Below are 21,908 nucleotides of genomic sequence, written 5' to 3'. Positions count from 1 at the left end.
GCACTTGGACAAAAACTAAATCCTTTATTTAGCACCTGTATTTCTTCCTGACTCAATACTCTTGAAGATAAATTAATAATCTTTAGATCACTTGAATTATCATTTCAACAATTTTCCTTCATTATTATTTATAACTTCTTTATTTACATCTTCAACCCTTTTGAGCTTTTTGCCTGTAGTCTTGTTTGTACACCTGTTTTTATGTTTTTTTACCCCTCCTCTGGTCCAATGTCTTTTGTCCTGATCATTCTCTTTTTGTTGCCTAACCTGAATCTTTGTACTTCACATAAAAACCCCGAATTTGTATTCGTATTGAAGGTGTTACTTGTGCCTTCTCCCGGATCACTATCACATGAAGGGAGAGATATGCTACTTGAAGAAGTACTTGTGTTCCTATTGCGATCGTTTTGTACAGAATCTTTATTGACGAATCATAACGTCTCGCAAAAGTAAAGATTCGTCCTCTGGCATAATCATTGTCATCTCAATTGATTTTCTTCTGTTTTTTGTCTTTCAAATATAATTGGTAACATGATAGCTCCTTCTTCAAAATCTCATCGTTTTTCTGTGTAGCCTCCATCAAGTTAAGTTCTTTAATTTCCTCCTCTAAACGATTGATCTCTTCTCTCAACTTCTTTACTTTCCTTTCTGAATTTGTTACCAGGATATTCATCATTCCTGTATTAAATCTGCTTCCAAATCCTCAAAGTTCAGAAAAATCAAGATTCGCAAACCTCTTTGTATACGTTTATTCTCCATATATTTCTTAAGGGTGGCTCCATCCCACCACTTTGCCAACTCTTGCTTTTTCAATTTTACCAAAGCCATGAATTTAACTTTTAGTCCACCCTTATTGGTCATATGTGTAGACTGCGTTTTGGATCTAGTTATATTCTTCGAAAAAAAAAGGTCACCCAATAGTGCTTCACGATTGTCATCAAATTCCATTATTTGAGGTCTAGGGGGTTGGTCCTCACGACCTGTGCATCGAAAAGTGCCATAAATTGCATATATATAATAAAGGAAGAAGGTGCGGTTTCCATTCACCTTGATCCCCATTTAAAAAAAAAAATATATATATATATATATATCTATATCTATATATATATATACATATCTATACCCCAATGCTTTATAAAGCGTCTAAAAGCTGCAATAAAACAGTATTAAGTGAGTTTTATGACGAATTATGATAAAACATAACTATGTTAGTTCTATGATGCATTATAGTTTGAGACTTACAAAGGATTCAAAGCAAAAATGCAAAAACGTTTTGGTACAAGTTTGATCATAAAGGAATATGTATTAATGGCCTGTCAATTTATGTTCCAAAGTTAACTTAATATTTCAGTATTAGGTGATTTTTCATCATTTCATTACATCACATAGGCACATCTGTTTGCAGAGGGTTGTCATTGTTATAATTAAGTATTTAAACTAGATGATTAGGTGAGCACTGGGAACATTTTACATGCAACTCTTTTGAGTATGACTGTGAGAGCCATTGATAGATTTTTTAATTACATATAATCTACTACTATACATCTCATGGTATGATTAGTAGTTAAGGGCTAGTACAGCTTGACCCACGTATTATATTGGGACATTTGAAATTCAAAGATAAGTGGGAAATTATAACACATTATTCCACTGTGACGCACCGTGATAAAAGTGTAGTGAGCATCCAAATATCTGGCATAATATACGATGAAATGAAATAGTAGTATGCAGCTGTGCTGTAAAAATAGCCACACCAAATGTGAGCTCAGTCATATTTTCATAATTCTTTTTTAAAGCTTTAACTGAGACTTTCAAGCACGTAAAATTTTACTTTCCATTTGCTAATGATGAACTGCACGAAAGGGAACCGTTTGAAACAATAAATCGACGCAAAGAGAGTTATCTGTGTTGGACTGTAGAGCCCATAATAATGTTGGTATGTAAAATTAAAAAAAAGATTTACTGCAACGCATGATTTCATGCTTTTGTGGGAAGTTTCGACTGCTATTGATCCACGCCATTGGCACCATACCAACCGCAGTTCATTGCACAGAATCTAAAAAACATGCTTTACACTGAAAAAACGCGTTTAGTCAAGGTACAACAACATACACTGTTGACAATGTTGTAGGGCTATTTCTTACTTTGTGCAAATTATTGTTGCACAAAGCAGTATTTTACATCTTTAAATTGTGCAGTAATTAGAAACACTGGAACTCACTTATGCGAGTGCAGCCATATTTTCTTCTGCTTAGCACTTGTTTCTGTACTCCAGGACTCCTGCACCTTGATGGTAAAGCACCAGCCAACTCTTTCTCTGCATAGTATAATTTTGAAAGAAGGACGGACGAGTGAAACTTCTGCTTGAGAAACATTTACGATTTAATAGAGCATTATGGTACCTGAGTAGTGACCAAAATATAGTAATAAAGCAATGTTGTAAATGCAAAAATACAAAGAGACATGATATAGAAAGTAGGTATACTGTTCTTTGTTCTTGTAAAGAATATCAATGTTAAAAATATGGTATACAAAAAATTAATTTGAATTATTGTTTGCATTAATATGTGTTATTAATTGTACATAAATGAAGCCACATTTATTTCTGTGTTCGTTTTTAATATGATAGCTTTCAATTTTTTATCAGGAATTAGTTAATTTTGTAAAAGAAATGAATAAATAGGTTACACATTTTTGTTGTATTTTTGCAGTTCACACTTTTAGTCTTTTTTTGCAATTTCCACTTTCCTTTTTTCACAGGTTTTCAGGTGTATTGGGAATTGGGTAAAGTTATAGTATTTTGATTTTTTTTTGTAATTGGGGGTGCAATTAAATTATTCTGTTTGCTAACTTTTTGGATTATAAACATGAATAAATAAAACGGGCGGCTCCTCTCTTAAGGCAGAGGAGTGTCACCCTCCCCCCCCCCACCAGCAGAGGTAACAATAAAATGATGATAAACTAGGTTCATAATCATTTTATTTTTCGTTACTGGTCGAGTCTTGGGGTCGAGGTCATCATTGTAAAGACAGGAATGGAGAGGTCATTGTGTGGTGTGTGCACTGCTGTCAGTGCACATATGTGCTTGACCAGCCATCTCAGGATAGCCAAACCCCCATGAGCACTGAGATGTCTCCAACTGAGCTGTGTTGCCGGGTTGGAGACAGCAGTCACAGACTCCCAGTCTGTCTGGGAGCGCAAGTCAAAGGCACTCATGCCAATGCTGATGCTGCTTTCTGTTTGGGAGCGCAAGTCAAAGGCACTCATACCAATCCTGATGCTGCTTTAATGCTGCCAGCAACATGAGATCAGCGTTAGGATGGGCTGCAGGGCAATTTGGGAGCCTGTGCCTTCCGTGCAGCTAGATGAACATAGAGCGGAATCCATCAGGAGGCAGGCAAGTATGTTCTTTTTTTTGTTGTATTTTATTATTGTCGTCCACCGTCCACCCCACCACCCCCCATTTTTCCCAGAAATTAGCCACTATTGCTAAATAATATTTCATTTTGAATGTATACATTGGGATACTTGTACCTGATTATTTAATTTATAATTATGTGTTTTTGTTACTAGGTTTGGTTTCCTAAGTGTAAAAAGGAGCAATTGGGTGGTCTGCTTACAGTAAAAAACAGGTGGATAATGTTTCTCGTGGAACCACATTTCAAACGCAATGTACTTTTTAAAAGCATCATGATTATTTGCGTGGTGCAGGGGGTTTGTTCTGCCATCTACAGATAGTGTATTACATGGTTTTAAACTCTGATGAAGTCTGTTGATGAAACACATGTTGGCTACAGTAAAGCAATGGTAGACTGAATAAAGAAGAATTGGAATATCAACGGTGACTGGAACTCTTATCTTTGTACTACTACATATGAAGAGTGTGCTACATCATTTTCATCCTTCACAGGTATCAATGCTCATCGAGGCCGACAGATCTTTGGACCCTGCAACAGGGTGTTGTAGAACCATACAACCCCATTTTCAATACAAACCCTTTAAATTAAACAGTATGGCCCATTTGGCTATACAAGAACAACTCCAGCCAGGGATACAATTAAGGGATTTATTGCAAACTCAAACAGAAAATCATGTAAATAACTCTTTCCTTGAGCTACTTTTTACAGGACTTTTAATGCCTTCTCAAGAGTAGACGTAGATGTAAAATGACGTTATTGCTCCCTATCCTGCACCATGGTGCACAGTATTTTAAATACGGTGCACACATGGTGGCGGTAGGTTGGGTACTAAGGGGCGCAGGGAAAGTGGCGCTGCACTCAGTACAGTGCCACTTTCCATAAATCTGCCCCTTAGTAGCATGGTTAACATAATGTATATATTGCCATGTATTGATGACTTCTGTGACATGAAGGACAGTACTAAATTATTAACTACATCAGTCCCCCCTTTGATGGCGAATTAAGCCATCACAAGGTACTCCAACTCTCATTTTAATGAGACAACTAAAAATTATAGATCCTTATTCTGATAAAGTCTTCTGTAATCCTCCAACACCTTAATGTTTAAATAATCTATACTTCTCCTAGTCTCCATTTCAATCTCTTCTCCTCCTCTCTGCCTGTTCTTTGTTCTCTTCTCTGTCAGCCTCTTGAACAGACCAAAGGCCACTTGGGCATAGAAAGCCATTATCAACAAGGGTCTTAAGATGGTTGCTACAATTCCTCTTTCTAACTTGACAAACCACCTTCCAATGGCTGAACAACCACTAACTATACCTTCCCAGGCACCATTTGCTACTAATCCTTTCAGGTCCTTTTTCAAGTCAGTCATGCGTGCAATGTATTTTCTTATCTCTTTACTATTGTCAAGTTCTGCGTGTAACATTTTGCAAACACCTCCTTCTCTTGTGAGGAGTATGTCTAAGGCAAGGTGATTTTGCAAAACCTTTGATCTTTTAGCAACCATTTCTGTGTCCATTTACAATATGGCACCTGCAATGTCTGTAGATAACATATCTACTATTAATGACAACTTTCTAAGCTTCATATCATTCAAGATGACACCAACAAATGGAACTATGGCACCAAAAATATCACTAACAATCTCTGAGGAACTAGTACCTCTTTCAACTTTGGAGTTTGATTTCTCATCCCAGACTGGATCATTAAAATGGTCCACATGGTATATCTTTGGAAACACTACTCCTAGGTTGAATGCACCATAACAGCCTTTCAGCAGCTTGTAATAGGCATATTTCCCTAACACGAAATGAACACCTGGTATGGCAGGACAGTGTCCACTCAGCATACATGTCTAAACACTCTTAAACTAAAACACATGTCTACATTCACAAAAGTGTGTCAGTTTTTGATCTAGGTCTAAATACACATAATACCTCTACATGATTCCAATCTAAGGCCAGGTATCATTGCCTTCCAGCCACTGAATGGGTTGCCTCCTTTTCCCAAGTTTGAAAAACAATTCTCTGTTCTATTTAGGATTTCATAACTCTTCTTCTCTCCTACACATGTCGAAAGAACTCCTTTTCTATTGGGCTAAGAATGCAGGTCACATTATTTGTATGGGCATACACTGTTCCAAATGTCAATGTAGGCTCATAGAAACCTCCCACTTTATCAATGTTACCCAAATGCTTCATGATAGGGACAAGTGAAAACATTAGGTTAATTACAGACTATAGGAAATTCCATAGGTTATGGGGTGAAGTATGATTTGTTCTTCCTTCACTTATTAATGAAGGCAGCTGTGTGCAAACATAGCAGTCTTTAGCTTCCATGGTGTCTGCATATCCCCATAAGAGGTTGTAATACACATTGGCTGACAAATCACCTCTAGGATCATCAGTATGCAATAATTTCTCATCTTTATACAGAGGATCTAGAATTGCAATGGAATATGCTAAATAGGGGGCACTTGTGAGTGTAACCTTCTCTGAATCACTTTATATGGGCTCACTCAATCCAATGAACATTAACAAGATCATGATTACTAATACTACCTGTTAGAAATGGGGATCTGGATGGCAGTCAGTTTGCACTCTGTCCAAACACGGACCCACACTCTAGTCAGGGCAATGGAGATACACACTTAGGTAACACCTGCTCACCCCTTTGGTAGCTTGGCACAAGCAGTCAGGCTTATCTCAAAGGCAATGTGTAAAGTATTTGTACAAACACAAACAGTAATGCAGTGAAAACACTACAAAATGGAAACCACACCAGTTTAGAAAGATAGGTAATATTTATCTAAATTTAGCAAGACCAGAACGACAAAAATCCAACATACACAAGTCAAGTTATGAATTTTGAAAAATGTTGTCTTACTCCATGGAAAATAATGGAAACGTTGTTGTTACACAAAGTACCTAGTTTGCTTAAAAAATATACAGCATGGGTGAGCAAGCGTCAGAAAAGTCAACAATGAGTCAATTCCCTACTCACAAGTGAGGCCGTGCATAATTTCTTCTCTGGTCCAGTTGGCAATGTGTCATTTTTCTCTTCTGTAGGAGAGTGATGCGTCGATTTCCGGAAAGAGACATCTTGGATCCGTGCAGGCTTGCATTGATTTATGACGTCCAGCAAAGATGTGTACGAAATTTGGTCGTTCAATGTCGGAAAATCATACTGTGTAGGGTTTGTGTCATTGTCAGCAGCCGCAAGCGGTTGTTGTGTCATTTCTCTAGCCATGATGCATCGATCTCCCAGCCGCAATGCAGGTGGAGCGTTGATGTTTGCCGCAAAGCTGGTGGCACATCATTTTTCAGCCACATTGCAGGTGGTGAATCGAAATTTTTCCCACTCAGTGTTGTTTGCGTGAATTTCAGTCCTTCTTTTGCCAACTTCACCTCTCAAGTGCTGAGGGACTGGATAGGGAACCACTTGACAGGGCAGGAGACTCAATAGAGAGTCCAGGTGCTGGCAGACAAAGTCTTTGATGGTCCTCAGACTTCAAAACAGGAGGCAAGTTCAACCCAAGCCCTCGGAGATTCTTCACAAGCAGGAATTTACTGCAAAGTCCCATCTGTGTGTCTTTCAGGCAGAAGAAGCAATTGCAGGCCATCCCAACAGAGGACAGTCACAGGTAAAGGGGCAGTACTTTTCTTCCAGCTCTTCAGCTCTTAACTTTGGGAGAGGCTCCTCTTGGGGTGCACTACTTATACCCTTTTCTGCCTTTGAAGTTGGCAAACTTGAAAGGAAAGTCTCTGTTATTCACAAGATCCTGCCTTGCCCAGGCCTGGCTCCAGACTCACACCAGAGGGTTGTAGAGTGCATTGTGTGAGGGCAGGCCATTCAGGTGTAAGTTGCCACTCCTTCCCTCACTCTAGCCCAGATGGCCCATCAGGATATGCAGACAACACCGTGGCCCCTTGGTGTCACTGTCTAGAGGGGATTTGCAAACAGTCCAACTGTCAGTCTGACCCAGACAGGGAATATACAAGCAGGCAGAGTCACAGAATGGTTTAAGCAGGAAAGTGCCCACTTTCTAAAAGTGGCATTTTCAAACTGACAATTTAAAAGCCAAGTTTACCAAAAGATGTATTTTTAAATTGTGAGTCCATAGACACCATACTCCCACTTTCTATCTGCTCTCAAAGGGAAACTGCACTTAAAAGATATTTAAAGACAGACCCCCATTTTAACCTGTAAGAGAGATAGGCTTTGCATGACTGAAAACTGAATTTGGCAGTATTTCATTGTTAGGACATGTAAACCGCAGCTGTACATGTCCCACCTTTAACATACACTGCACCCTGCCTATGAGGCTACCTAGGGCCTACATTAGGGGTGCTTTACATATATAAATAGGGAAGGTTTGGGCCTGGCAAGTAGGTGCACTTGCCATGTCGAATTGACAGTTTAAAACTGCACACACAGACACTGCAGTAGCAGGTCTGAGCGATGTTTACAGGGCTACCCAGGTGGGTGGCACAGTCAGTGCTGCAGGCCCACTAGTAGCATTTGATTTATAGGACTTGGACACCTTTAATGCTCCTTACTAGGGACTTACTAGTAAATCAAATATGCCAATCAGGGATAAACCAATCACCTACACAATTTACACGGAGAGCATATGCACTTTCGCACTGGTTAGAAGTGGTAAAGTGTCCAGAGTCCTAAAGTCAACAAAACTTGGTCAGAAAAAATAGGAGGAAGGAGGCAATAAGTTTGGGGATGACCTGGCAAAAAGGGGCAGGTCCAACACTGCCACTGAAACTATGCATACATATTTGCATTTTCTACCTTTATTGTGATTCAACTCCGTGAGTTCTCCAATTTCAGACCAAAAATCTGAGTTAAAAAATCAAAAAACAAAAATGAAAAAATGAAAAATGCAAAGCAGCTTCAACGTCTCACTGTCTCTTTTCAGTCATCTTTTTTTTTTAGCAAAGCACTAGTCAAAAACAGTCTCTTCAACAATGCAATGCATTCACGAAATTCATTGAGCTTCTAGAAAGTTCAGCAAGAGTTTTCGATAAAAGCTTCTACTAAAACTTCAAGTGTCTCTACTAAAGTCACAACTGGAAATCAATAATAATTACTTCCAAAATTGAATGTCTTTTTTCATCAAACAGCAATGAGATTTCAAAGTTCAGCTCCACATCAATTTCAAGAATCTTGAACTGAATTTGAATTAACTGTTAAACCAAAAGGATTCAAACTCCTTGTCCCAGTCTTTGCCAGCAATGTATGTCTATTCAGGTGATGAGTACCTTTGACTTGGTACTCTCTTTCTCTTTGATCTTCTGTTTACTCGATTCTCAGTATCACTCTTACTCTGACTGGATTCTTCTGTCTCCTCTGTAATAGTTGGAGGCACTTGTACAGCTGGCACTGGGTGCTTTTTAGGCCAATTTTCTCTGAGTACAGCTTTTTTATCTAGAATGATTAGCACCTTTGGTCCACCATCCAAGTTTGTATTAGTCAACTGTTTCTGTCTCAAACCTCATGTGACATCCACTGCTGTTGACTCACACAGAAACCCATAAGACCGGATCTGTGCTGCGGCAGCCACTTGTCCAGTCCCAATGGCTTGGCTAACTTGATCCCTTTCACTCACTGTAACCGACCCTTCTGGAACAAGTGCTGTATCATCAAGGGGCCCTGTAACTTTACGAGTATGGCTTGTATGCAACCAGTTTAGGAGACCAGCACACTTTATTGCTGTAGTGGTTATGAAGACCACCTAATGAGGGCCTTTCCAATTTGGATCCAAGTACATTTTTCTCATGTGCTTCTTGATCATAACCCAGTCACCTGGGCATAGGTAATGAGAAAGCTCTTACTGTGGCTATGCCGTGTCTTCAACCTAATGTGACCAAGAATAAACAATGTCAGCCAGTCCTTTGCAATAATCCTGCAGCAAGTCATCAGTAATGTTCACAAACATATTTGCAGTCATTGCTGGCAATCTCTTGGCTCTCCCACCATAGTCTCATGAGGGCGCAATCCTTCTTTCTGTCAAGTGTGCTGGCCATACTCATTAAGGCAAGAGGCAACGTGTCTGGCCATTTCAAAGTTGTGGGTGCACATACTTTCACAAGTCTGGGCTTCAAAATGTAATTGATCTGCTCTACAAGTCATGAAGCCTCAGTTCTGTAGCTGCAATGCAATATTTGCTCAACTTGTTATACCACACACACCAATTTAAGGATCTCACTGTTGATATGAGTTCCTCGGTCTGACTCTAGAGAAGTCATAAAGCTGAAACGATGTATCAACTCTCTAAGTGACAGCTTTGCTACTGTGATACTATCATTTCTCCTGGCCAGGTAAGCTTCAACCCAGTGTGAAAAAAATGTAAACAATGACTAAGTTGTACTGAGGCCATTGCACACATGTAGGGCGTCATTTACAAGCTCTTTGAGCCACTGCTGCATCATTTTTAGGTTGAGCGTTAGCATTCGACCTGCTGTATACTAAAGTATAAAATAGAGTGAGTTCCAGCATTTTGACTTGTTAGTTGCAGTGTCCTTCAAAAATCCTTGCTTGCTAGTGGTCAGTTATGCCTCTTTGTGGTTATCTCTTCTGAAGTGGACTTTTTCTTTCAGTATTGGCCTGTCTGCCTTGCACTGTGGGTGTGTGTTCAGTCCCTCCTCCCCACCAGCTCCCTCTGTAAATATAAACCAACATCAGAGGGGGCTTTCCCAGGGCCAGCTCGCTCTCGCTTGCTTCCTCTTGTTATTTTCAGTCTGTGTGGCAATAAAAGTCCAGTCAGTAATTTACAACGCAATGAGCTCTAACTCGAGCAAACACGAGAATATTGCATTCCAAATGCATGTTTTGGTCAGAGACTGGGCCCCAACCCTGGGATCACTTGAGGCCCCCATCCACACCCATGGGGTCGTGGAAGTCACCCCTTACAGTACATGCCCGAAGAGACGTCACCACGCAGGTCGTCAGCAGAAACAAGAGTGAGAGAGAGGACGGACTGAGTCGTGCTGAACTAAGGAGAAGTAGGCAAGTGCTCGTAAGCAATCGCATGGGCAGCTCCCTGCCCCTGTGTAGGTGCTTGCCTTATGACTATCATTGGTAACTGCGTACTGCTGCTGCAGTGAGGAGCCCCAACCACCCGCAGAGCTCCCTGTCACGGCGCCTTGTCACTTCTGCAGTGATCAGTGCTAATCTCCCACCTGCACAGCGCCCCTACAGTTGCTTCCTTTTAGTCAATCAGGCTGAAGTGCCCGGCTCTGCTGACAGAACTACTTTCTTTTTCTCGTAGGTCCGTTGCAGACTCAAGATGACTTTTCAGTGGACGGCAGTGGCCTCCTTCTTGTATGCCGAAGTCGCAGCTCTGTTAATGCTCTGCATCCCCTTTATCTCGCCTCTCAGGTAGGCGCACTGTAAAGGTCTTTTTCCCGAGGTGTAGGAACCTCCGGTGTAACTGAAAACTAGTTGTGATAAGTACTGATTGTTGTTCCAGAAACCTTAGGAGGTGAATACCACTGCAAGCTTTCCATATGCCAGGAATCTCATGTTTAGGCTTTGACAAATAAAGGGGAAGCCATGGGGCGCAACCACACCGAAAGTACTCGTATCTTGAAACATGTTGGGTGGTAGAGCATTCGGTTAATTATAGCACTCTACAGAGTAAGCGGAACGACCAAGTGGTGTTGCAAGTTTGATTAACAGTACACATGTCCACAGTTAAACGCATACCTGTCAACCTGACATTCATAGTCATCATTCCATCAAAATGCCTCCAGAGACTTTTTTAGGGTCACCATATATTCATGTTTACATCACCTCATAAAAAAACTTTTCATTCTCCTTTCACATTAATTGAACAATCTTCCTGAAAGTTTGATGCTACACTCATTAGAGTTGACAGTTGTGTAAAAGTAAATAGTTATTGTTGCTGGCACTCACAGTAAGTCATATTCATGACAAGTAATGCTGATAGTGTGACGTGCGCTTCTTTGGAGTAAGAGCATTAAAGATACCTGTCGGTGCTGCTCAAGCCGATTATCAATGTTGCAGACGTGCAATTACCTGTCAAGAGGGGAACGTCCTAGTATTTCGCCGGGTGGTTTGCAAACCCTTATGTCAGGATGGGTTTGTCCAGGTGCTCGGGCTTGGTAGACCTAGGGTGAGAGTCCTTGATGCACCAGCTGCCACAACGTTGGCCACATTTGAATGTTTCCTGGTATTAACAGTGCGTTTGTGTTGGTGATACTTGCGTATATGAATCAGATGAAGGCTTGGATAGACAGCTCGTCTTTTGTGGCTATATGTAAAATGTGCTTCTAGAGGGGAGGACCTAAACATCAAATTCTTGCTCATCGCCCAAAATAAATAATGCACTGTATTTGCATGAAAACTGATCCATAATAGAATTATAAATACACCCCACATTTTATTTGTTCAGTAATTCCATGTTAAGATTAAAGAGTGATACGATTTGTGTGCATTTTTGTGTTTTATTAACCTGCTGCTTGTTTAAGTTACACAAAAGCATTATGCAGCCACCACGGTGTCAGTCCTTACATGTGATGCAGAAATGCAGACGTATCACAAGGCTGACAACGTTCTACACATCTCCTACCAGCCAGTCACGAGGGTGCCTCATTAGCTGGCATTCCTGAGGGTATGTATGCAGAGCAGTGCTTCAAGAGAGGGCTAATAATGGTTTGGGAAGGAGCAAGGAAGGCCAGTTGAGGTGGAGGAATGATGTGAAGAAAGGAAGCCACATGAACCATTTTAAACTGTACAAATAGAGCACACGCTGATACACACCCACATACTTCATCCTCACAGGGAAGTATTGATATCCTGTGCTTTTGTTTCCCCTCTCAAAGGCAAACAACAGCTTAGGTGGTACTTGTTTTTTCCTGTCCATCTTTTTCTGTGTTCTTTGATTTTGCTGATAGCAGTACACATGAGCAAATTGTAAGACTACTTTGACAAAGTGGAACTTGCAAACTGTTGTGTACATCTGCAGTGGCCATCATGTCATCTTGTGTCACAGGTTCTCGTATAGTAATTTTTTATTGTTGCCTGTGGTCTTTACAGCAGTGTCTAGTAATGCTTTGTGTAGATTATCTGTGGCAGGGCTGACCAATTTATGTGGCAAGAAAAGTACAGTTATGCATTTACAATGCCAATAGCTTCAAATCAAGCAAATGCGAGACCTATTGCATTGCAAATGCTTGTTTAATGTAGCAGCTTCTCTAGCAGTGCACTTCACTGCTCAATATTCACAAACCGAAGCACTGGGTCCAATGTGACAGTTTCTAAAGCCCTGTGATGCATTATACCTGCACCAGGTATAATGTATGCAGGGTATGCTTTCTTTGTGAAAAGGACTCTTTTGTCACGGTTAGGACCCACTTTTTTGCCTAGTATTTGATGTAGTCTAAGAGTTGTTTAGTGCCCTGGGCCCCTGCTAACCAGGTTCCCAGGGCCAGATCCCTAACCTGCATTTGTATAATTGCCAACACCTTTAACTGCCACTATAAGTCCCTAGTAAATGGTACTTGGGTACCCAGGATGGGGGGGGGTACTTATTTTAGGCCCCTGAGAACAGCAGCACAGATTGTGCCGTCCTCTTTGGCTATGTATCCAGAGGCACCCCCCAGCACTGCCATTGCGGGCTGAGTGTTCCTTTGCAATCCTAAAAGACAAACTCAACATGACACACAGCCTGTATGCCCTTTCCACTACCCACTGCATGCACTATAGGTAAGTCACCCCTCTGGCAGGCCTTCCAGCCCTAAGGCGTTGTGCACTATTCTGTATTTGAGGGCATAGATGCGTGAGAAATATGCCCCTACTGTGACCCTGCAAAACCTGGGACATTGTAAGTGAACAGAGCAGCCTTTTTGATACATGTGCTGGACACTGGTCAGTACGAGTTTCACAGCTACATGATGGCTACTTTGAACCCTGGGTTGTTTGGTCTCAAACAATTCAGCTTGTTAAATCCAAACTGGTACCAGTATTGGATTTATTACAAAATGTATCCAGGGGTCATCTTAAATGTGCCCCCTGCAAAAGCTAACAACCCTGACATGGTTGCTGGCCAGTCAAAACCAGCCTGCCACCACCAGGCAAGATTCTGGAACCCTAGGGTGAGTGATCCTGCTCTCTGGAACCCAGAACCAAGCCCTCTCTGGGTAGAGGTGCAAGCACCCCTCCCTCAGGAATGTGGACTGACTTGCTAGCGAGCTTCAAAGGGCTTACCACCTTTGAAACTTGACCCCTAAGCCTGCTGCTTGCAGCAGATGGCAACCCCCATTGCAAACCCCCACTTTTAGTTGGAGCAACAGCTAGAAACGACACAAAAGACAAGAGGAGTGGTCGCCCCAGTTTGCACCACCCCTAAAGTGTTGCACGCGAGGTGACCTCTCCATTTTATTTTCCTTCATCTTGCATGGAAGGAAATTAGCCAATCAGTTGTTGGGAAGTGACCTCTACCCACACAAGGTGGTCACTTAGTGGGTGTAGCAACCCTAAGATAAATGACCCATTGGTCACTACCAGGTACTCACCCTAAATGCCCACCAAACACAGTATTTAGTGGGCATCCCTAGACCAAGAAATTAGATTCTAAGGTCAAAAGAAGACCAGCAACAAGGAAGACCTAAAGCTCAAGAACTGAAGTCCTGCTACACAAAGACAAGGTGCCAAACCCTGCCTGCTGCACCCAGTATGCAACAAGGGGTTGCTAGGACACTGGACAGACTCTACAAACCCCCAGAGGCCCTCCACTCTTAGAAAATCACCAAAGACCTCCCTCCAGAGAGAAGGCATCACTCCCCTGCAACCTAAGACCAAATGAAGACCACTTAACTGACTGGCTTCTGACTAAAGAGCCTGACAACGCAGCAAGCCCAAACTTCACCCAATGGACTGTGAGGGCAAACCCTGAAAGTGTGCCCTGGACCCTTTAGTGGCCAAACCGTAAAATAGCCCATGGTACTGGTCACCTAATGTCGGTCACCAAGAAGGACAGTCACTTTAAGGGGACCCAGAAGACTTACCCTTAAGTCCACCTGTGCAGTGCTTTTCCAAGTAATTCCCTCAGTGGCCCTTGCACCAGCATTTTCAAAGTATTTTCTAAATTGATTCCTATGGTGCGTATTTACACAAAAAAATGCAATTTTTACTAAACTTAAAAAATTCTTAACTTTAAAAGTACTTTTGATGATCTTGGTTTTAAAAATCACTTAGAAATGTGAAGTATTATTATAAATTGGTCTCGAGTTATTCTTTTGAGTTTGTTCTAATTTATTGATACAGTGAGTACCACAAATGCTTTGCACGTCTCCAAGATTAGCCTAACTACTTGACCAAGCAACCATGAAAATTAAAGTATTAGGTGGTCTAGTTTTTACATCTGTAAACTAATGTGTGGTTGCCTGGACCCCCTGCACAATGTACATTTGCACACTACATAGAGGGCCAGCCTCCTACACTTTCCCACAGGAAAAACCATGCAGAACTGACACAGAGAAATTTACAAAATTTCACTGCATCATTCTGCAACTTCACTGTGTCAAAATGTTACTGTCTGCACAGTACAGGAGTAAAATTGATTCAGGGCTTTTTCCTATGGGAGACTCCCCGCTTTTCTGGAGTTCTGTCAGTTTAACAATGATACTCCAGCAATGTGCAAGTTTAGCGCCAACAGGTGCATCAGATTTTCAGACGCATCTCTGAAAACATGTGCCATGGAGCTCTGTATTGTAAATATAGGGCATCCATGGTTTTGTTAGGAGATATGTGGGAAGCACAAGAAATCTGATGCATTGATGCTGATAAATGAGGCCCTTAGTTCTATAAAGTCAAGCCGCATTCTGTTGAATAATCCTCCTTATCTTTCTACATGGCTTAATGCAACAACTGCGCATTTTCCCACATGCATCTGCTGGCAAGTGACTCATCTGTGGCACACGGCTTCTGCAATCAGTACAAATCTGGGGTTAAACTGTGTTTGTCTGAATGTCCTGATCACTGCATCCCTACCTATATGTGCTTGTATATGATACAAACACATTTACTACACTGCTTTCCATTGCTTCAATCCCAAATATCACACTCATTTCTTTTGACACATCCTGCTCTGACTCAACTCTGTTGTTCTCCCTCTGCCACTTCTTCCCGCAATCTCTTATCTTCTTCCCAAGTATTAACTGTGGCTAACAGGATATTTTTTGAGTTGTCTCATCACTTGTTTCATTGCACTACTCCCTATTAAACCAAGGCCCATATTTATACTTTCTTTAGCGATGCATTTGTGTCGTCTTTTGATGCAAAATTGGCGCAAACTTTCAAAATACAATTGTTTTTTGTAAGTTTGCGCTGCTTTTGCGTCAAAAAATTACGCAAATGTGGCGCAAAAAAAGTATAAATATGGGCCTAAGAGTGCAATTTCTCACCACCTTACTGGGATATGTATTTCCTAAGGCTGCTCAGTCAGTAGATTTTGTATGTGCAGCACATTTCTGCAGGCTAATGCAATGCATTTAGCAAATTGTAAATCTTATCACCGTTCCAGATAGGGGATCCAGAGGAGGTCTTAAATCCTCTCTGGAACCACAGCTATCTGACATCACTGACTACACCAAAACCATACTGACTATCGGTGAAGATAGTAACTTTAAGCTGTTCAGAGACACAGTAGGCTCTGGTAAGAGTGACCAATTTCACTACTACAGAAATTACTCCTTGAAGTCAGGAGGCTTTTATCACACCTAAAACTGTGCACACAGCATAATCAGTTGTTAGGATACCATCTTCATCTCTTAAATAGAGCCATCAACAAACATGACTTAGCTATTTTCATCTAAGGGAACATCTTGAATGTCAAGTCTTGCGTTGGTGCACAATTTAGTCACATTGAGACAGTCATGCTCAACCTCATCCTCAATGTCATCAACATTTTCAACAGGATTGGATTACAAGGTAGCATAATCCAAAACAGTAAAGCATTTGAAATGTATTTTCTGGAAGGCAAGTATAGCTTGCTGCTAGTGGGTCAAACTTGCCAGATATTGTTCTCTGTACGGGTAAAAACAAAATCCACTGACTGGGTAATAAAAACATTCAGGGGATGGCCAACAACAATGCCTTCCAACTGTTCAATGCTGATGCTGAGTGCAGTGACAACCTTAAAACAACCAGGCAAAGCTGATGCTACAGGACCAAGTGGAGCAGAAAAGTAAGCCACAGGCTTGTTTGCGTTTCCATGCAGCTGTATCAAAACAGAGAGCACACAGCCATCCATCTCATAGCAAAACATTTGTTATAATCAGATTTTCCCAGAGCTGGGACTCGGCATAGGCTTTCTCTCAGCTCTGTGAGGGCATGCATGCATTTGTCCTCCAATGGTACAGGATCAGACAAATCCTAGTGTGTCAGTCTCTGTAAGGCTTGGCCAAAAGGGAATAGTTTGGAATCCACTGACGACAGTAACCAACCATTCCCAGAAACATTCAGACTTCTTTCCATGCGACTGGGAGATTCATTGTGTGCTGAGATTCTTTCATTTGAAACCTTCCTCACACCTTTCTCAATGTGGAGAACTAAGTACAGGATATCTTTCTTGCAATACTGTAATTTTTGCTGGGGAAACCTTTTGTCCATTTTCTCCTAATTGATTCAAGAAAGCTATTGTGTCTCTCCTGCATGCTTGACAGTTGTTAGAGGAAACTAACAAATCATCTGTGTACCACACTAAGACTGAGTGAGATAGCATCTTAAGGGACTCCAGATTCCTCTTCAGGATCTAGTTGAAGAATGGATGGTGGCTCAGTATACTCTTTAGAAGTTCGGTACCATACCAAAACATGATGCCAAATTTGAAAGCGAAGAGGAAATTACTTTCCTCATGCAGGTTGATAGAGAAAAAGGCCTGGCAATGATCAATTACAGTAAACAATACTGCTTCATAGGTAAACTGGAATAATATCACTGCAGGATTGGATACCACTGAATCACATGGAACAACACTCTCATTCACTTTTCTCAGGTCTTGAACTATGCAGTGTTTTCCATTGGGCTTCCACAGTCCTAGAATAGGAGAGTTACATGGACTTCCCAAAATTTCTTTCACGGACTGTTACTCAGGGGCTTAGTTCCAGTAACGGTCTCTGGTGTCATATAGGTGTATTTTTGGATACACTGCATTTGGCTTTAGTGTTATTTTCATAGGCTCAACTCCTTTACTGAGCCCCATATATTTTAATGTAAAATCCCAAACCTCAGGTGTCATTGTGCCTTTTAAATCTTTAGGCAAATGATTACATGTCAGCATTGGGTACAATGTGACACTCGGGTTCTCCTTCAGCATTTTACAGGGCACATCTTCATCATTTGTTTGAATTTCAATTCCTTTAGGTGTACATCCAATAGAGCAGTTTAGTTTACATAATATGGTGCATCCAAGTAAGCTTACAGGACATGAATCGCAAACCACAAACTGGTGCTCATCTTCAAATTAATCTATTTTTACAGGGATATGTTCTCTTACAAAATATGTCAACCGCTTATTTGTATCTCTTACAACCTGAATTCTTTTTCATGAAAGGGTCAAATTTGATACTTCTGCTGTTCTGACAGTGGAACGTGTAGTTCCTGTTTCAACCAAGAATGACACATCATGTCCCATAAAGTTGGCATTTACATAAGGACCACGTTGATCTAGTTCCAAGGATGTGGCTAACATGCAGTCCTCATCATCTAAGCTATCAGCTTGAAAGATTTCTGAAAGTTCCTTCTCACTCAAGTCTAACAGGGGAACTGTAATGCTATCTGATTCACATACTCATTTGCGATCTGGTTTATATTCTGTTGTGGTACAGACATTAGCTGTTGAGCCATCAGGACTTATGGTACATGCATCTGCTGACCTGGAGACACAGTCACATTTTGTACTCCGGGTCTTTGAACTCTCTGGCTTTGAACCTGATAATTGCCTTGTGCATTCTGCACTTGATTATTTGCATTATTAAAAGGACACTCCCCCGCTAATTTCTCCAAAAAATGAAAGCATGACAAGCATTAGTTCTCTTCAAAGACAGAACGTCAACAACATTTCCACTCTGGTGTACATGAACACCACATCCTCTACCTCTGGGATGAACAGCAATTTACACTTGTTGTGGCCTACCTTGCATTCCACCGTCATCTATGAGTTCTGATTAACTTACTGTTCAGCCTTCATTTGCATCACCATCACTTTTTCCTTAAGCTTTTTCTGCTCATTGCTGCAGTATTTTGCATACCGCAGGTTCTCATCAATCAATTTGTTCTGCCAGCCAATCAGGTGCTTCTGAATCATCTCACTAATGTCTGGCTTCAGTCCTTGTACAAACCTAAACACAATATGACCCATATTTTTAGTTTCTATTGTTTCTGTACCACTATGCGTTTTGAAAGTTTGCAGCAGTCTTTCATAATTTGCATGAATCAACTCCTTTAATTTCTAAACTGTCCTGTCAATTTACTGCCAATCAATATCTTTCTGGGACACTTTGTTTTTCGGGAGCTCAATTACCTTTTCATCACATCTTCAGATGGAGTATCCGTAACTGGATCTCTCTGAGCTTCACACTCAGGCCAATCAACATTCTCTTTGCATTCAGCCCACAAATCAGTTGAAACCACAATTTCAAACAACGTTTTGAAATCCTCCCACAGGCCTTTTGAAAGTTTCATAAATCTCTCTGCTTGTACCATTCCACTGATTTTTGAAAAACAAAATATCACTTCTACTTCAAGGTACATGAACATAACCTCCACCTTGTATTTCTCTCATAGGCATCATTTTCACATTGTCATCAGCTTGATTTGCTCCTGCCAGAGGCATATTTGTCTTAACTTTCTTCTGATCTTATTTTGTTGCCCATATGCTTTCCCACTTATGTACAGCACCCCATTTCTGAATGTAGATAATCAATTCTTTAAAGTGGTTTTTCATTGCAGAAGGTTTCATGTTATCTATGTCTTTTGTACTAAACTCCAATCTTTAGGGGTTTTGATTTCTCCAAATTCACATCATATTTCTCTGCTACTTCTGCTAATTTTTTGTATGCCTGTCCTGCATGTTCTGCAATTTCTTTGCGTATGAACTGCAGTTTATCTTCTGTGTCAGTTTCCAATTGGGCTGCGTCCAGTCTACCTAAGAACATTTAATTCATTTCCAATTTTAATCTGGATACATTCACTGATCTATCCCTCTCCAAGGTCCCTTTTGTTCTCTTGTTGCTATTCATTACATCTGTTGTACCTTGTGTACTTAAATTATTTAACCAATCTGTTAGCTGTTGCGCAGTAAAACCTTGCAAATGGATATTATTTCTCTGTGGTAATTTTGCTCTTGGCTGTCTCATATTCTGCTGAATCAGGGCATTAAAATGTGACATGCTTTCTGGAATGTTAAAAGGTACTCCTCCTTGCGGAGTACTGTGATGTATATTTTGAATCAGATCAGGTCCGGGCATAAGAGGAAGTGGGTTTACCTGAGGAAAACTTGCATTAGGAGTACCTCCTGTTTGGTTTGTTGCTAGATAAGGAGCTAGAATTTGTGAATGAGTTAACAGTCTGATAAGAGATGCACTTCTTACAATTTCTGAATTATTAGAATATACTGATCTCTGCGTACCAGTTCGGGATATCCCAGTCAAATTGGCTTGTGCTTAAGGAACTGTTGGAACATTCATTGAATGGGCATTGCTTCCTGACGTACCTCAGTTATACAAAGGGACAACGGGACCTATGGTCACTGGAACTATTAATGCATCTGGATCTATATGATTTGTCTGATACTGAGGAAGTGTCTTACACTCTGACCTGTCAGGACAGTGCTGTAGCTTTGTCCTGTTTGACTCAGTGTAACAAAAGATATTGTCTGAACTGAACTAAACTCTGGCATATGTTGATAAGGGATACAATTTTGCACAGGCGGATTCACACAGGGTGTATGCACTGTCTGATTTACATTAGGAAGTGGCACAACCTGGTTCACAACTGGGGTTGGTATGGGCTGAAATGTATTATCCCCTTGAACTGGTTGATTTGCATCAGGAAACTGTGTCACTGGATTTGCAGGTGTACTTGGCATTACATGACTCGGGGTCTGTGCAACTGGGGCAGTTGGAACACTCTGCATTACATTTTGTGCTGCTCCACTGGTTGTTACTGCCTCAAATGAATGATGAGGAGGTGGACTATTCACCAAGAGTTGATTTTTGAATTTGCCATCTGAATCACTCTCATATGTTACTCTTTTTATATCCTTACTTTCAGTTGTACGATCTGCCTATCTCGTCTTTTTCTTAGTCTTAGGTTTGTGCTTTCATCTATTTCACAGGAAACAGGTGGGCACCTTCTGACTCCTTCAAGTATGTCTGATCTCCACATTGTCTGCTCTGTATCCCATGTAGCCTTTGTGAGTGTCTTAATCACTTCTGCATCCTGTTCTCATATTTATTTGCCATTTTCTCACTTTCAAAACCCTATAATTACTCATACATCCGTCACTTGTAGGCACGACAATGGAGCCTAATCAGTGTTCATAACGGACCATGGGGAAAAATTTGGGGTAGACAATTTTTTGACTGGGCAATCACATAGGTTTAACCCTATCTTCTTAACAGTAAACAGGAATGGTTCTCCCACCTCTGCAGGAATCAATGTTCATCGAGGCCGACAGATATTCAGACCCCGGACAGGGTGTAGCAAAACAAATCAACTCAATATTCTATACAAACCAATTGAAATAAACAATATGGCCCATTTGGCCATACGAGTAAAACTCCAGTCAGGAATAAAAGTGAAGGATTTATTACAAACTCAAGCTGAAAGCCATGTAAATAACTCTCACAACAAAGTTATAAAGATACAGTATCACCAAGGGTTGCCTAAGGTGATCAAATAGATTCAGGCGGACTAACATTAATAAGGCGAAGCATGCAATAAGGAATACAAAAAACATTAACAGAATCAATTGAGATATAGAAAGCAAATGTTGCTCAAGCTTAGCAAGCATCAGTAAAATTCAAATCATTAAAGATTCATTTCAGCTGAGCAAAGGGTAAACCCTACAATGGCTGAATTAATGTTTAACATGTGTGAGGTAGGCAAAAGACAAAAATGACAAAAGGGCTAAAAGATATTTTAAAAAGGAAAACTTGGAGAACAAGGTGGGCAATAGATATGTAAAAAGGGAAAGTGTCATGTCAGAAGCTCGATCAAGAGTAAGGGTGGGCCGCAAGCTCCGCTTGGCTGGTGGAGCTAACAGAGTTTTTGGCACTCCACGCTTTGAATGAAGCACAGAATTTGCCCAAAAACTCCGCTAGCCTCACCAACAGAGCGGAGGTCACCACGTGTGCATTGCAGCCCAGTTATGGGCCACAAAGCACAAGTGCAGACAGTCTGCACTTGTGCTATGTAGCCCAAAACTAGGCTGCAGTGTGCACTCTTGGC

This window comes from Pleurodeles waltl, chromosome 8 (genome assembly GCF_031143425.1).
Source record: "Pleurodeles waltl isolate 20211129_DDA chromosome 8, aPleWal1.hap1.20221129, whole genome shotgun sequence".
NCBI classification, from domain to species: Eukaryota; Metazoa; Chordata; class Amphibia; order Caudata; family Salamandridae; genus Pleurodeles; species Pleurodeles waltl.
The sequence above is the reverse complement of the archived record's forward strand: the minus strand, read 5'-3'. Positions refer to the sequence as shown.